The sequence below is a fragment of the Scyliorhinus torazame genome, chromosome 5 (genome assembly GCF_047496885.1).
Source record: "Scyliorhinus torazame isolate Kashiwa2021f chromosome 5, sScyTor2.1, whole genome shotgun sequence".
Taxonomy (NCBI): domain Eukaryota; kingdom Metazoa; phylum Chordata; class Chondrichthyes; order Carcharhiniformes; family Scyliorhinidae; genus Scyliorhinus; species Scyliorhinus torazame.
Window position 1 is genome coordinate 292,334,063 of NC_092711.1, and position 17,590 is coordinate 292,351,652.

Sequence of the window (17,590 nt, forward strand, 5' to 3'; positions counted from 1 at the left end):
ATAGACGATTTACCGTTGAGGGTAACAAGGGATTTCCGGTATTTAGGGATCCAGGTGGCCAGGAACTGGGGAACCTTGCATAAGCTTAACTTGGCACGACTGGTAGAGCAGATGGAAGAGGACTTTAGGAGGTGGGACATGGCGCCCCTGTCATTGGCGGGCAGGGTGCAGGCGGTTAAAACGGTGGTCCTTCCGAGGTTTCTTTTTGTGTTCCAGTGCCTCCCTGTACTGATTACAAAGGCCTTTTTTAAGAAGGTGGACAAGAGTATTATGAGTTGTGTGGGCTGGAAAGACCCCAAGAGTAAAGCGGGGGTTCCTGCAGCGCAGTAGGGACAGAGGGGGACTGGCACTGCCGAGTCTAAGTGATTATTATTGGGCCGCCAACGTGTCAATGATATGTAAGTGGATGAGGGAAGGGGAAGGAGCAGCATGGAAAAGACTGGAGATGGCATCCTGTAGAGGAACTAGCATAAAAGCACTGGCGACGGCGCCGTTACCGTTCTCCCTGAAAAAATACACCACAAACCCAGTGGTGGTGGCAACTCTGAAAATTTGGGGGCAGTGGAGACGACATAAGGGAGTGACGGGTGCCTCACTGTGGTCCCCGATAAGGAACAACCATAGGTTCGTCCCGGGAAGGATAGATGGGGGATTTAAATCTTGGCAGCGAGCAGGAATTGCGAAATTGAAGGACTTATTCTTAGACGGGACGTTCGCGAGTCTGGGAGCACTGACAGAAAAATATGGGTTGCCACCTGGGAATGCATTTCGCTATATGCAAGTGAGGACATTTGTGAGGCAACAGGTGAGGGAATTTCCGCAGCTCCCGGCGCAAGAGATCCAGGACAGAGTGATTTTGGGGGCATGGGTGGGTGATGGTAGGGTGTCAGATATATATAGGGAAATGAGAGATGAGGGGGAGACGATGGTAGAGGAGCTGAAGGGAAAATGGGAGGAGGAGCTGGGGGAAGAGATTGAGGAGGGGCTGTGGGCAGATGCCCTAAGTAGGGTAAACTCTTCGTCCTCGTGTGCCAGGCTCAGCCTGATACAATTCAAGGTTCTACACAGGGCGCATATGACTGGAGCAAGGCTGAGTAGATTTTTTGGAGTGGAGGATAGGTGCGGGAGATGCGCGGGAAGCCCGGCGAACCACACCCACATGTTTTGGTCATGTCCGGTATTGCATGGGTTCTGGGTGGGTGTGGCAAAAGTGATTTCAAAGGTGGTGGGGGTCCGGGTCGAACCAGGCTGGGGGTTGGCTATATTTGGGGTCGCAGATGAGCTGGGAGTGCAGGAGGCGAGAGAGGCCGATGTTTTGGCCTTTGCGTCCCTAGTAGCCCGTCGAAGGATTCTACTTATGTGGAAAGAAGCTAAACCCCCGGGCGTGGAGGCCTGGATAAACGACATGGCAGGATTCATAAAATTGGAGCGGATAAAGTACGCACTAAGAGGTTCGGCTCAAGGGTTCACCAGGCAGTGGCAACCGTTCCTCGACTATCTCGCAGAGCGATAAGGGAAAATAGGAAAGGTAGCAGCAGCAACCCGGGGGGGGGGGGGCTCATTTGGGTCCTCAGGGTTTTTGTGTGTGTTTTTATATTAGTTATTTATATTAGATGTTACAAAGTTACTATTTCTGTTGCTTCTTATTTTGTTGTTGGCAGTTGCCGTTAGTTAGCATATTATTTATTTAAAAAACAATCAATGTATATATTATTACAAAGTTGTAAAATGGGAAATTTTTGTTTGATCGAAAAACTTTAATAAAATATATATATTTTTTTTTAAACCGTATGATTTTCCTGGGGACTTTGTTTCCCTGATTACAAGGAGTTCCTGCCTCCGCACTCACCTCTTGGTACATGTGATGTGTTAGTCTTAGATTATGAACAGTGGTAGAACAATGAAGGTGAACTGCTAGCTGTTCTCCATTGAATATGTGGTAACCTCTAGTCATTTGGATACCTACAGGTATTTGTCGTGTAGAGAAATGGTGTTTCCTCAGTGATACAACTTTGCGTTGCCTTATATGAAAATGTTTTTCTGTCAGAATTTTTTTGAAAACATTTAATGCTGATCAAAACTACATGCAATTGCTAGTTGGGGATAGTGAGGACAAGATGCAACTTTTACAACGCTTAAATCTGTATAACTGATTTTAAAATTGGGGTGGTTTGAAGAATACCCTCAAATAATCAGTTACAGTTTCATTAAGATATTGAATCACACATTAAAGAAAATGTACCTTGCGGAAGGAAGTCATTTAAAGCCTCACTCAACCCAAGGTTTGCAGGATTTCTTAATGGATAGGGGAACTCGGCAGTGAATTTTAGTCTAATGATCAAAGGATCTTCAAGTGTGGCGAATGGCTTAAAGATGCATTTTGAAATATATATTTCCATGTTTGACAAATAAATACAAAACTAAAAGATGGCTGAAGGAAAAAAAAAAATCAATGAATGGTCTTGGTAAAATCTCAACCGTAAATTAAGTGTGGGGAGGTGCAGTTGGCAACACTTTAAATTTTCCTGAAAGAGGGAAGGATTAAATTTTCGTGAAAGAGGGAAGGATTTAAGATTGTGATTGATCAAAAATGTCCCAGTTTGACAGCATGGAAGAAGAAGTTCAGTGATAGAGATGGCTGTTAATTAACAGCCTTGTTCTTGTTCTTGGAAACTTATCCTGCGCCTGTGATTGATACACTAAGCATCAGCAAATTGTTGAAGGAAAAGAGAGAGGCTAAAAGTAACAGTGCAGTAGGGAAGTAGAGGTTATAGTGAAATGCTGTAGAATGGCAAAGAAGCATAATCCATCAAAGTGACAAGATGTCATTTGTCACTTGGGTTGGGGTGCTGTGCTACTGAAAAAGATTGAAGCAGAACTGGAAGGACTCAAATAGAGAGTTTCTAGAAAGAAAAAGACAGCTGACGAGCGATAGCACATTTGTGAACTTTAGGGGAAAATGTCACACGAGTTGAAACAGCAGTTGGGAGTGTAGTTCTGCTGTCACATGCCAGTTGTTTAAATTATATCAAGGCTTTTGCCACCACCACTCTCCCTCTACTTGATGTACTTGCCGTCTTGTACACCAATGAGATCACCTCTTGAGGCTGAGTTCCCATAGGTATTTCCTCACACCTCAGTCCTTGGATTTGTTATGTAACTATGAAGCAGTCTGGTGTGTCTAATTTACTTAAGCTAAAGTCAGTTAGGCTGCAAGGTTGAAATCATCAAAAGGGATAGGTGTAAAAGACATTTGAAATAGGGATGAGTAAGCTCAGATGGGCTACAACTTAATACAAGTAGATATTTGCATTAGGAGATAAGCGAGGAATTGGAATTTAGCTTTAGAATTTCAAAGAGCAAAGGGAGATTTATAACTGGCAACAGTCATAAGTTTATTTTACCAAAAGTAATGGCCATTGGGGAAACATGAAATATTTTTATATTCAGGGAAAGGTAACTTCCAAAAGGAGGATAAGAACAGTGGGTTTAAAGATCAAAGATTTTTTAAAAACATATTTCGGCAAAGATTGAAGGCTATGTTAGAGAGAGCCACATAAGATCCAACAGTGTGCTGTGCTAAGAGAGCTGTGAAAGAAGCAAAGTGAGATTTCTCCAGAACCCCAGAGAGGTGACTGTTGCAGAAAGCAGGGTTAGTTTAAAACCTTGGATTTCCACTACTAAGCGAGAGGAAAAGAGAAGCCCTGTGAAATACTTCCCGACAGCAGTAGTGCGTCCTTACAGTATTACTGGGATGTTTATAAATTAAGCATCTATAGGTTCTATTGCCTTTGAGGTATTTATTTATGAGCCTGAGTAGAAATTGTTTGGGGAAATGATTGTAATACTAAGTTTTTAACTGTATTAAATGTACGTCTTGTTTTCTTAGAAATGTTTTAATATTTAAAATCTCCTGAAGTGGTATTGGAAGTTTTGACTCCTGACTTCTCTACATGTACCTTCTCATAAAATAAAAGTTACAAATCTTTGTGCTTGCTTGCCCAAGTTTCCCTTTGGGATTTGATCAGCCTGGCAGTTACCACCTTTCATATAATAATTGATGCTTGACATCGAACTCGTGATTTTCTGTTGCTCTAGGGCTTTAATGTGTCTCAGTTGCCTGAACTGAACAATGGCAATATGTACTTGTGTTATGTAGCACATTTAGAAGTTAGAAAGGAACTGCATTTACAGCATCTATCATCACCATTGGACATCCAACGGTTCTTTCCAAATCTTGCTTTAGAGACAAATGGAGAATCATTGTAGGGAGGAAAGGCTATGGCTCGAAGCTTGTTCAAAGTAATAGATTTTAAACTTGGCTTTAACAGAGGAAGGGATGTTAAGAGAATTTCGGAGCATGGTGCCTGGACAGCTGAAAGCACAGATCGGGTTGCCAGCCCTCCAGGATTGATCTGGATTTTACAGAAATTCAAGGATTTCTGCACTGCTAATAATAATTTTTATTGTTGTCACAAGTAGGCTTACATTAACACTACAATGAAGTTACTGTGAAAAGCCCCTAGTCGCCACACTCCGGCGCCTGTTCGGGTACACAGAGTATTCAGAATGTCCAATTCACCTAACAAGCACGTCTTTCGGGACTTGTGGGAGGAAACCGGAGCACCTAGAGGAAACTCATGCATACACGGGGCGAGCGTGCAGACTCTGCAAAGACAGTGACCCAACCGGGATTCGGACCCGAGACCCTGGCGCTGTGAAGCAACAGTGCTAACCGCTGTGCTACCATGCCGCCCATATGAGAAACCCAGGGAAAAAATCTAAATGGCATTAATAAATAAAAAATTGTGGGGCCCTTTTTTTTTTTTTACTGTTAACTTTTTTCCAATTAAAGGGCAATTTAATGGTAGATGGGCAGAGGTAAGACAGGCAAAACATTACAGGTACAGTTACTGTGATTGAGAGGATGGAGGGTCAGAAACTTACCATGGGATTGGTCAGGAAACCAAGGTTACAACCTCTAATTTGACCTAAGAGAATTTCCAGGGTGGGAGTTGAAGTGCTTGGTGAGGGCCCATGGTTTGTGAACTGACATGAGCACTACACAGTTTGTTTTCCTTTGACTGTTTTGGCTGTATAGTGCAGCCTTCTGTTTGCTCTTTTCTTTTCTTTTTTATAACTATAGAGTGTCCTATTCATTTTTTCCAATTAAGCAGCAATTTAGCGTGGCCAATCCACCTACCCTGCACATCTTTGGGTTGTGGGGGCAAAACCCACGCAAACACGGGCAGAATGTGCAAACTCAACACAGATAGTGACCCAGAGCCGGGATTGAACCTGGGACCTCGGCGCTGTGAGGCAGCAGTGCTATTCACTGCGTCACCTTGCAGTGTTAAGTTTTTACACCTAAGCAGTTATTTATACTTGGTACGAGGACAGCACGGTGGCGCAGTGGTTAGCACTGCTGCCTCTTGGAGCCGAGGTCCCAGGTTCAATCCCGGCCCTGGGTCATTGTCCGTGTGGCGTTTGCATATTCTCCCCTTGTTTGCGTGGGTTTCGTCCAACCCAAAGATGTGCAGGGTAGGTGGAATGGCCACGCTAAATTGTCTCCTAATTGGAAAAAAATAATTGGGTACTTTAAAAAATATATATATTTTTTAATTTATACTTGGTAAGTTAAATTTATCATCTACTGTTACTTGCCCACCTATATATTTTGTCCAGCTCCCTTTGTTGTTTCCTAGATGCTTCCTCCAACAACTGCTTGTCCTAGTTTGGTATTGTTTATGAATTTGACAAATTTCTTTTACACTTTAAGCACCTCACAAGTACTTTTTCCCTTTCTTGGCCTACCGCCTCTAATGAGTAACCCCTCCAGCATACTTGCAAGCAATAGGTCAAAGCTGATCATGAGCAAACCAGCAACTGCCATTGCTGTGGGACAGAGGGACTTGGGTGTCTCATTCATCAATCACAAAATGTCAATGTCAGCATGCAGGAAAAGCAATGAACAAAGAACAAAGAAATGTACAGCACAGGAACAGGCCCTTCAGCCCTCCAAGCCCGTGCCGACCATGCTGCCCGACTAAACTACAATCTTCTACACTTCCTGGGTCCGTATCCCTCTATTCCCATCCTATTCATGTATTTGTCAAGATGCCCCTTAAATGTCACTATCGTCCCTGCTTCCACCACCTCCGGTAGCGAGTTCCAGGCACCCACTACCCTCTGCGTAAAAAACTTGCCTCATACATTTACTCTAAACCTTGCCCCTCTCACCTTAAACCTATGCCCCCTAGTAATTGACCCCTCTACCCCGGGGAAAAGCCTCTGACTATCCACTCTGTCTATGCCCCTCATAATTTTGTAGACCTCTATCAGGTCGCCCCTCAGCCTCCTTCGTTCCAGTGAGAACAAACCGAGTTTATTCAACCGCTCCTCACAGCTAATGCCCTCCATACCAGGCAACATTCTGGTAAATCTCTTCTGCACCCTCTCTAAAGCCTCCACATCCTTCTGGTAGTGTGGCGACCAGAATTGAACACTAAACTCCAAGTGTGTCCTAACTAAGGTTCTATACAGCTGCAACATGACTTGCCAATTCTTATACTCAATGCCCCGGCCAATGAAGGCAAGCATGCCGTATGCCTTCTTGACTACCTTCTCCAGCTGTGTTGCCCCTTTCAGTGACCTGTGGACCTGTACTCTTAGATCTCTTTGACTTTCAATACTCTTGAGGGTTCTACCATTCACTGTATATTCCCTACCTGCATTAGACCTTCCAAAATGCATTACCTCACATTTGTCCGGATAAACTTCATCTGCCTTTTCTCCGCCCAAGTCTCCAAACAATCTAAATCCTGCTGTATCCTCTGACAGTCCTCATCGCTATCCGCAATTCCACCAACCTTTGTGTCGTCTGCAAACTTACTAATCAGACCAGTTACATTTTCCTCCAAATCATTTATATATACTACAAACAGCAAAGGTCCCAGCACTGAACCCTGTGGAACACCTCTGGTCACAGCCCTCCAATTAGAAAAGCATCCTTCCATTGCTACTCTCTGCCTTCTATGACCTAGCCAGTTCTGTATCCACCTTGCCAGCTCACCCCTGATCCCATGTGACTTCACCTTTTGTACTAGTCTACCATGAGGGACCTTGTCAAAGGCCTTACTGAAGTCCATATAGACAACATCCACTGCCTTACCTGCATCAATCATCTTTGTGACCTCCTCGAAAAACTCTTATCAAGTTAGTGAGACACGACCTCCCCTTCACAAAACCATGCTGCCTCTCACTAATACGTCCATTTGCTTCCAAATGGGAGTAGATCCTGTCTCGAATAATTCTCTCCAGTAATTTCCCTACCACTGAAGTAAGGCTCACCGGCCTGTAGTTCCCTGGATTATCCTTGCTACCCTTCTTAAACAGAGGAACAACATTGGCTATTCTCCAGACCTCCGGGACATCCCCTGAAGACAGTGAGGATCCAAAGATTTCTGTCAAGGCCTCAGCAATTTCCTCTCCAGCCTCCTTCAGTATTCTGGGGTAGATCCCATCAGGCCCTGGGGACTTATCTACCTTAATATTTTTTAAGACACCCAACACCTCGTCTTTTTGGATCTCAATGTGACCCAGGCTGTCTACACACCTTTCTCCAGACTCAACATCTGCCAATTTCTTCTCTTTGGTGAATACTGATGCAAAGTATTCATTTAGTACCTCGCCCATTTCCTCTGGCTCCACACATAGATTCCCTTGCCTATCCTTCAGTGGGCCAACTGTTTCCCTGGCTACCCTCTTGCTTTTTATGTACGTGTAAAAAGCCTTGGGATTTTCCTTAACCCTATTTGCCAATGACTTTTCGTGACCCCTTCTAGCCCTCCTGACTCCTTGCTTAAGTTCCTTCCTACTTTCCTTATATTCCACGCAGGCTTCGTCTGTTCTCAGCCTTTTAGCCCTGACAAATGCCTCCTTTTTCTTTTTGATGAGGCCTACAATATCTCTCGTTATCCAAGGTTCCCGAAAATTGCCGTATTTATCCTTCTACCTCACAGGAGCATGCCGGTCCTGAATTCCTTTCAACTGACACTTGAAAGCCTCCCACATGTCAGATGTTGATTTGCCCTCAAACATCCGCCCCCAGTCTATGTTCTTCAGTTCCTGCCTAATATTGTTATAATTAGCCTTCCCCCAATTTAGCACATTCATCCTCGGACCACTCTTATCCTTGTCCACCAGTACTTTAAAACTTACTGAATTGTGGTCACTGTTACCGAAATGCTCCCCTACTGAAACATCTACCACCTGGCCGGGCTCTAGAAATGTTGGCCTTTATTGGTGTGGGGGGGTGAAATTTAGAAGTAAGGATACCTTGTAACTGTATAGGGTTTAGATGAGAGCACATCTAGAGTATTACATATTGTTTTTGTCTCCGTATTTAAGGAGGGATATACTTGTGTTGGAGGCAGTTCAAAGAAGATTCACCTAGGTTGGAAAAAGTTGAGCAGGTTGGAGTTTATTGGAGGTGATCATATGGAAATGTTTAAAATTCTGAGGGGACTTAGCATAGTAAATACTGAGGATGGTTGGAATACAGGAGGCAGAGTTTCCGAATAGGCGGTCTCCCCTTGATGGAAATTAGGATTTTTTTCTCGGAGGGTCATTAATCTTTGCCATTTTCTTCATCAGAGAGCAGAGGAGCCTCTCTAAACATATTCAAGGCTGAGTTAGACAAATTTTCAAATCTACGCGAGAGTAGAGGGCAGGCAGGAAAGTGGAGATAAATCCACAATCACCTCCTTGTTAAATGACATATGGTCCAGGTGACCTCCTGTTTTCATGAACCCACAAGCACTTCCTTATTTCCAACCGTGACTGCCATTGCACAGGAATCTTTGAAATGATTGTGAATGTGATCCTCATCCAATCACTGCAAGTAACCTCATTGGTGAACCAATGAAAAGTCGGTATTTGTTTATTGAATTTTTTTTCTATAAAATGTGCAGCGGCCTGAGATGGCAGTAAAATACGTTTCGAAATATCGAACATTTAAAGAAGGTTATTTAGACTAGTGGGGAGCTCTGCCGCATACTGATGTCTTGCATCAGGCACGGGCAGCACGGTAGCATTGTGGATAGCACAATTGCTTCACAGCTCCAGGGTCCCAGGTTCGATTCCGGCTTGGGTCACTGTCTGTGCGGAGTCTGCACATCCTCCCCGTGTGTGCGTGGGTTTCCTCCGGGTGCTCCGGTTTCCTCCCACAGTCCAAAGATGTGCAGGTTAGGTGGATTGGCCATGATAAATTGCCCTTAGTGTCCAAAATTGCCCTTAGTGTTGGGGTGGGGTTACTGGGTTATGGGGATAGGGTGGAGGTATTGACCTTAGGTAGGGTGCTCTTTCCAAGAGCCGGTGCAGAGTCGATGGGCCGAATGGCCTCCTTCTGCACTGTAAATTCTATGAAATCTGGGAACTTTATTGTGAAGTAGGCAGCTTTTGCTAGTCAGCATTCCACGGATCGTTGTTGACTCAAGAGTTTTCAATATTTGATAAGAGTTATGATCGTGCAGGTCTCAACTGAAAATGGCGAATAATTTAAGTGTCAATGTAAGACATCACACCAAGGGTAGACTAGCTGCAGTGAGAAGCAACATCTCATTGATATCTGTAGGTAAACACCTATTTTCTTAAAAGCATTATTAAAACACTCCAGGCAGCATTTTCTTTTGAGAATTATGCAGATTATAACTTGGATAGAAGGGCTGTGATTACTGATCCATTTGACAAATGGTCCTTGCCAAACAAGTTTGCGAACCATGTTCTAGAATATGAAATTAGGTAAAAAACAGCATTCCATCTCTGTTACTTTTCTGTCATGTAACTAATTTAATAGAAAAGTCTCTAGACTACTTTTGCCATTTATACCAAGTAAAATTGTTCGAGACTAAATTGCAATGATGGATTTATTAACACTTTTTTGAGGTATTTGGACCAGCTGAAGTTTTTGTAGTCTTACCAGTTAGTATTGCAATTGAAAAAGGAGATCCAGTCGTTATATAAAATTAATAAAATAGTATGTCTTCTAATTTAAAATGCTTGAACATTATGCACACTGTGTAACCGGCTTTTGTACTTGTCCTGAGGACCAGGAGTTCATGCCTTACTCTGGGCCTTCTGCAAATTGCAGGATATAGTTGCATGAAAATTAACTGTTTTGTTTACAAAGGTCATTGTTGTGTCACTGGATAAGAACTCTATCCATATAATTCTGATTGGCCATGTGTTGCTTAATAACACAAATCAGATTGGACCTACTAGTATTCTGGTAATTGGACCACAAAAGCCCATGTAATGCATCTCAACTTTACAACAGTGATTCCATTGTTTTTGTATTACTGGCAATTTATGCACATTAATAGATAATATAACAGTAAAGCTGAGGTTGAGTAGAGCCTTTGTTGTTTAGATAACAGTTGATAAATTTAGTTTGAACAATGATAAGAGTGATTATAGCTGGAGGCTTTGAATGATGTAGCTTAATGAGTAGTCTATCTTTAGTTCCCAACTCAGTAACTTTAAGTGTGCGGTAAAAGATTGTCACTGCATTGAAACAGATGGAAACTCATTGATCTTTGATCTTTTAAATATCAGCCCCAGTAAACAAATAAAAGTTTATTTTAAAATTGTCATGGAGTTCTGCACAGGAGGTCTTTAAATTGACAGTTAAGGAGACTAAATTTGCAAGGATATTGATTGTCTTAGGTCCATCGCTCCCAAACTGTGATGGCATGAGAAGAATATTGCGTGGAGGCAAGTGAGCCTTTGATGCAACCTCACATAACCAGATGAGGTGCATTAATTTTAAAGAAATTGATTAAATTTAAATTAAAAGAAAAAGTATAGACTGAAGTCTCTCAATAGTGTGATCTCAGCACAATAATCCATTACTGTGCACAAGAAGCAGCTCTGATTCATCTCAAATTTATTTGCAACAAGAATTCTGCACTGAGCCGAGATTCCGATATATCTTTTGATTGTGATGTAGATATATCTCTGGTGCAGTGGGATTCATTAGCATCGGTGGCAGTGGCAGGCACTCACCAGGTAAACATTGCCTTTTTGCTGTAGTTCGCTATCAGTACAATTGATCCTTGCTGAATTGACATTTGCATTGATTTGCCATCTCAAACTATCCTGAACATACCAATTTCCCCTAATTTCCGTTTTGCATTTGATGTTTGAGAAGGAAGGGAGCATTTTATATTTTTGAAGCATGATATTGAGGATGTAAGGAACAATTTGAACTGAGTAAAAAGTAAACAAGTACGATTTTCCATACCTTAGTTTCACATTTGCTGATTCTGATGTAATTCATCAACTATAATGTGTTGGAAGTTCTTGTATGAAATCAAAAGAACTGAAATGCCTCCTGGAGAACAAATAAAGGGAACTACTTTCAAATTAAAGTTCTTTTAACTAACATGACAGACTGAAGAGGCTGTCATATTCTAATGTTGAGGTATGTTTGTGATTGACTGAATTAGCATTTCATTTTCTCAAATGACCTTTAAGAAAAATTAAGCAGCGAAATATAGAAAACTTATGGTACAAAGGAGGCCATTTGGGTTTCACAGTGAACAGACTTGACTGCTAAATGATCTCAACCTTTCTTTGAAAGGTAAGATCTATGGGCAGCACGGTGGTGCAAGTGGTTAGCATGGCTGCCTCACGCCGCTGAGGTCCCAGGTTCGATACCGGCTCTGGGTCACTGTCCGTGTGGAGTTTGCACATTCTCCCTGTGTTTGCGTGGGTTTCGGCCCCACAAAGATGTGCAGGGTAGGTGGATTGGCCACGTTAAATTGCCCCTTAATTGGAAAAAATGAATTGGATACTCTAGAGTAAGGTAAGATCTGTAACATTTCCATCACATGAAAAGTACAGAGCTTTGCCAGGCTTTGCTAAGGAGCAGCTATGTGCCATCTAGCTACTTTCCCGAGTTTGCTTCTATTGCAACCTGGAAATACGAGCTCTCGAAGTTGAAGGTGTGATCCTGGGCAATTGTCTTGGCTTAGCACAAAATTCGAAATACATTTTCCAGAAGAAAGCAAATGATTTCCAGGATTCTAGCTGGGATCGAAATCCATTTTCAGAGGACTTTGTCACAAAGACAAGATTGCTCAGGAGTCCAAAAGATAATTGGTGACTGTTCTGTGAGTCCATTTTAAAATTATGCCTTTTGATCAGTTCGTTCTCAATTCAAAAGGTTCCCCGAGTTGTTCCAAAGAGCCTTTGAAATATTTTCTACTTACCTCAACATGTGTGAAATTATTTTTCACTTGTAAGCAGCTTGAATGCAGTGTCATTGCATTTGAAAATTTCCAGAATTTCACTGAGATTCCACTATTGGTGACCATGTTTCTCCTACTTAAATCCGGGCGAGTCTTCAGATGTTCCTTTACATTTATACTTATTAATTTGCATTGTGCTATTACTGTACTATTTGTGGTGTTTTCTGTTGCAAGAAATATTCGCCAAGAATATTAAATAATCTTGGAGGGGGCAGAATTGCTATTCGGCAGTCATGCAAAATAGCTATCGATTTAATCTCTGTTATTGGCGAAGACCAATTTCACCAACTGTTTCTCAAAAAGGTATATACATGGAGTGTGAGTCTTCAACTTGGGGCTTAGCAAAATAAACTTTGGAACCTCCGAGAATTTGAGAAAATGGTCACTAAATATTGATCCAGATTCTGTGGTAATGACAGAACTGTCAACATTCACCATCATTACTCCATTGAAACAAACTACTTCCCCCCTCATGTGCTGAACAGCATTAAAATCTAAAAGGTGCTGTCAGTGATTCTATGCTCCTGCAGACACTGTTGAGGCATCCCCAGACTGCAAGCAGTGGTAAATCTTGAAGTGATGGGAACTTCCACTCTTTGCCGTTAGTCTCATTATAAAGAGCATTTGACAAAGATGCAGCGTAACCAATGTTGTTAATCGTGTACTAACTTCATAATTACTGATACTCTGATTTTGATTATAGATTGCCAAATTTCCCTATAATTTAAAAAAAAAAATTGTATATTCAAAAAAGTTTGTCTTGATGATTGGCTTAAGGTGGAAGCTAATTATATTTTACAATCTGTAAATTTAGGACAAAATGCCTTTTACGTCCTGGTTTGCTGTGTAGCAATACTTTGAATGTGTTGGGATGCTTGGTTTGCTGAAATCAACTACTGCTGCCCGGAATGGGGCAAGCCATGCCAGTGAGAAGGCTAGCAGTGAGTCCAATGCTTTGTCCATATCCATGAAACACAAGCCACTGTATCTTGTCTTGCATTTTATATTATAATTGCTTGTGAGGGCAGCACGGTGGCGCAGTAGGTTAGCTCTGTTGCCTCACGGCGCCGGGATCCCAGGTTCGATCCCGGCTCTGGGTCACTGTCCGTGTGGAGTTTGCACATTCTCCCCGTGTTTGCGTGTGTTTCGCCCCCACAACCCAAAGATGTGCAAGGTGGTGGATTGAACACGCTAAATTGCCCCTTAATTGGAAAACACAATGAATTGACTACACTTTAAAAAAAAATTTTAATAAATAATTGCTTGTGGGTTTGTAGTTAATTAAGGGAGGTGCCTTTTTGTCGTTCTGTTGTTTAGATTAATTGACCAGTAGTTTATATAATCTGAATCGGATCAACTCTTAACAGGTTTTATGCAAAAATGGTATTTTACTCTTTATAAAATGGGATTTTGGAAGTTTGAACGAGATGGAATTTTTGCTGGATTGGATTGCTTTATAAATATTCTGGCAAGAGTTAGATATGTGAAAGAGCATAAGCATTGATTAGTTTAAAACTTTTATCAGTGTAGGCCAATACCAAAATATTTACCACCTCGGACTAAATGCTGCTATACAATTACCATGTACTGAACAGCCAAGCTGTTTTTGTCCTCTGAATCCACCAAGCCTGCTGTGTCATGGCAGTGGTTAGTACTGCTGCGTCACGGCGCCGAGGTCCCAGGTTCAATCCCGGCTCTGGGTCACTGTCCATGTGGAGTTTGCACATTCTCCCCATCTTTGCGTGGGTTTCGCCCCCACAACCCAAAGATGTGCAGGTTAAGTGGATTGGCCACGCTAAATTGCCCCATAATTGGGAAAAATGAATTGGGAACACTAAATTTTTTTTAAAAATAATAATTCTGGTCGCCACACTCTGAGAAGGATGTGGAGGCTTTGGAGAGGGTACAGAAAAGATTCACCAGGATGTTGCCTGGTATGGAGGGCATTAGCTATGAGGAGAGGTTGGAGAAACTTATTTTCTTCTCACTGGAACAACGGAGCTTGAGGGGGCGACCTGATAGAGGTCTACAAGATTGAGGGGCATGAACAGAGTGGATAGTCAAGCTTTCTCCCAGGATGGAAGTGTCAATTACTGGGGGGCATAGGTTTAGTGTGCGAGGGGCACGGTTTAAAGGAGATGTACGAGGCAAGTTTTTTTTTTTTACACGGGGGAGTCTGGAATTCGCTGCCGGGGCGGTAGTGGAAGCAGTGACTTTTGAGGAGCGTCTTGACAAATACATGAATAGGATAGGGATCGAGGAATATGGTCCCCCGAAGGGTAGGGGATTTTAGTTCAGATGGGCAGCATGGTTGCTGCAGGCAATGGGGGATCGAAGGGCCTGTTTCTGTGCTGTAATTTTCTTTGTTCCAGAACGTCTTATTTTAAAATATTGGTAAATATATATAATAAAGATATCTGAAGTTCTTGGTATATCTTGAGAATTATTGAAAGGCTTATGCTAATTAAGGAGAGCGAGTACAGATTTATAAAAGTCACATCAAGCTTGACTAATCTAATTGAATACTTTTATGAAGCAACAGAGGATGTGGTTGAAGTGTTTGAACAAAATTGAGGCTCATAGGGTATATCTGTGTGTGTGTTCCACTTGGATTTTAAAACCTTAAGGACAGAAAGCGGCATATATATAAGGAGTCAAATCTCAATTTGCTGATGCCACAATTCAAGACGTTTAGGAAAAGGGGAAGTGCAACGAGACCTGGGTGTCATTGTGAAACAGTCACTGAAGGTTGACATGCAGGTAGAGCAGACGGTGAGGAAAACTAATGGCATGCTGGCCTTCATAATGAGAGGATTTTTGAGCATAGGAGTAGGGGTGTCTTGCTGCAGTTATACAGGGCCTTGGTGAGGCCACACCTTGAGTATTGTGAGAGGTTTTGGTCTCCTAGTTTCAGGAAGGACATTCTTGCTATTGAGGGTGTCCAGCGAAGCTTCACTAGGTTAATTCCCAGGATGGCAGGACTGACATATGACGAAAGACTGGATCGACTGGGCTTGTACTCACTGGAGTTTAGAAGAATGAGATGGGATCTCACAGAAACATATAAAATCCTGGTGGGACTGGACAGACTCGATGCGGGAAGAGGTGGGGCTGGACAGACTAGATGCGGGAAGAATGTTCCTGATCTTGGGGATGTCCAGAACTAGAGGTCACGTCCAAAGAATATGGGGTAAGCCATTCAGGACTGTGATGAGGAAGAACTACTTCTCTCAGAGTTGTGAACTTGTGGATTTCTCTACCACTGGCTGTTGGGGCCAGTTCATTGGATATAAGAGGGAGCTGGACGTGGCCCTTGTGGCTATAGGGATCAAGGGGTATGGAGAGAAAGCAGGACTGGCATACTGAATTTGCATGATCAGCCATGATCATATTGAATGGTGGTGCAAGCTCGAAGGGCCGAATGGCCTACTCCACTTATTTTCTATGTTTCTATTTGGACCAGGGTGAATTATTAATTTGGAACCAGGTGGCTGTTATATTCTAAGGACCACTTCTGTTTGGGTTTACAGAAAATAACCACCCCCTGTCCCAGGAATTGAATAGAAATGGTCTCTAAGCTAATGGTTGAACTAAATATATTTCTAGTTGCAAGGTAGGAAAGTAACCATCATCAAAGACAGGTAATCTAAAAAACAAGTTTGACCTTTTCTGCACCATCTGCTGGGCACACAACAGATGTCTGAGACTGGTCTGGCTTGGTGTTGAGGATATTCTGGTGAGAACACATCTTACATTTCTTCCTCCTATTTTGGTATTTAGACACAGCAGCAATCAAATTGGTTTGTGGCTGTGCAGGTTCCTTGCAGTCAGATTACATTAGTTTTTGCACTTTCAAGAAGTTGACTTAAGTCTTTAAATGATATTTTAGGAGTTTAAAACTGGTAGTCATTTCAAATTAACTCATAGTAATTTTGATTATTTTTAATTTCTTGGTATATCTTAAGAGTTATTGAAAGGCTTATGCTAATTGAGGAGAGCGAGTACAGATTTGTAAAAGGCACATCAAGCTTGACTAATCTAATTGAATACTTTTATGAAGCAACAGCGGCTGTGGCTGTAGACAATGCAATGGATGTTATTCATTTGGATTTTAGAATGGGGTTTGACAGAGTACCACAGTCTAGTGAACCGAATTGAGGCTCATTGGCTGTGTGTGTCATGTGGGTTGTGGGGGTCAACTTGGATTAAAAAAACTTTAGGACAGAAAGCATCATTTTTTTTTAGATATACAAGGAGTCAACTCTCAATTTGCTGATGCCACAGTTCAAGGTGTGGCAAATGGTGATGTTCATACCATTTGACTGCATCAGGACATAGGCTAACAGAATTGGTATACAAGTGGCAGCTGGAATTCAATGCTGAGGCATGTGAGGTGGTGTACTATGGCAAAAGGGATAAGACGAGGCATAGTTGCGATGTATATGCCAGGGTAGAGGAATCTTGGTACATGTGCACAGATCCTAAAGGTGGCAGGATGTGGAGTAGTTAGCAAAACTTATTGAGTACAAAAGCACAACAATGTTAAATCTTTATGAAGCTCTGGTTAACCACAGCCAGAGTATTTAATCCAATTCTGATCACCACGCAAGATGTGAGGGTGCAGAGGCGATTTACCAGGAAGGGTTCCGAGGTAAGGACTTTTAACTGCAGGTTAGGAGAAGCTGGGTTTATTTTCCCTTGGAGCAAAGGAGTTTGAGGGGAGATTTGATGCATGTTTGCAAGATTATGACAAGGCTAGATAAAGTACACAAAGGAAAGCAGGACCAGGCGATGCAGATTTAAGGTTTGGGGTAAGAGATGCAAGGGGAATATGAGAGAACTTTTTTTTACATGACAAATGGTCATGACATGGAACTTGCTTCAGTGGTGGAAATAGCGACGACGAATGATTTCAAAAGGAAATTGGTTGGGCACTTGAGGGAAATAAACTTGCAGGAAATTTACCGGAGGAGTGGGACTGACTAGATTACTCTGCAGGGAGCTGGCATGGACTTGAGTGGTCTTCTGCATCATTGCAAATTGACTCATGTGGTTTTTCATTCGGGAAGCCAATAACTGGACTGTTTAGTTGCAAATCAATGCAGTTCATTTTCATCAAATACCAATGTCTTGGGTTATTCTGGATAATTTGTGAAATACATTTAAATTCAGAAGATCTTAAATCTAGATCTCAAAAGCACCATAACAAAGTTCTACAGGAACCCAGCACCTAACTACTGTACCTAGAGATTTCAGCTGGAATTAAGAGTTGGTAAATT

At 42.2% G+C, this 17,590-nt stretch overlaps 1 protein-coding gene across 7 annotated transcripts in view; it reads left to right on the forward strand.

The window, feature by feature from the left end:
* Window positions 1–17,590, forward strand: part of atrx (ATRX chromatin remodeler) — a 285,402-nt gene that overhangs the window by 232,997 nt on the left and 34,815 nt on the right. The gene's annotated exons all lie outside the window — the stretch shown is intronic.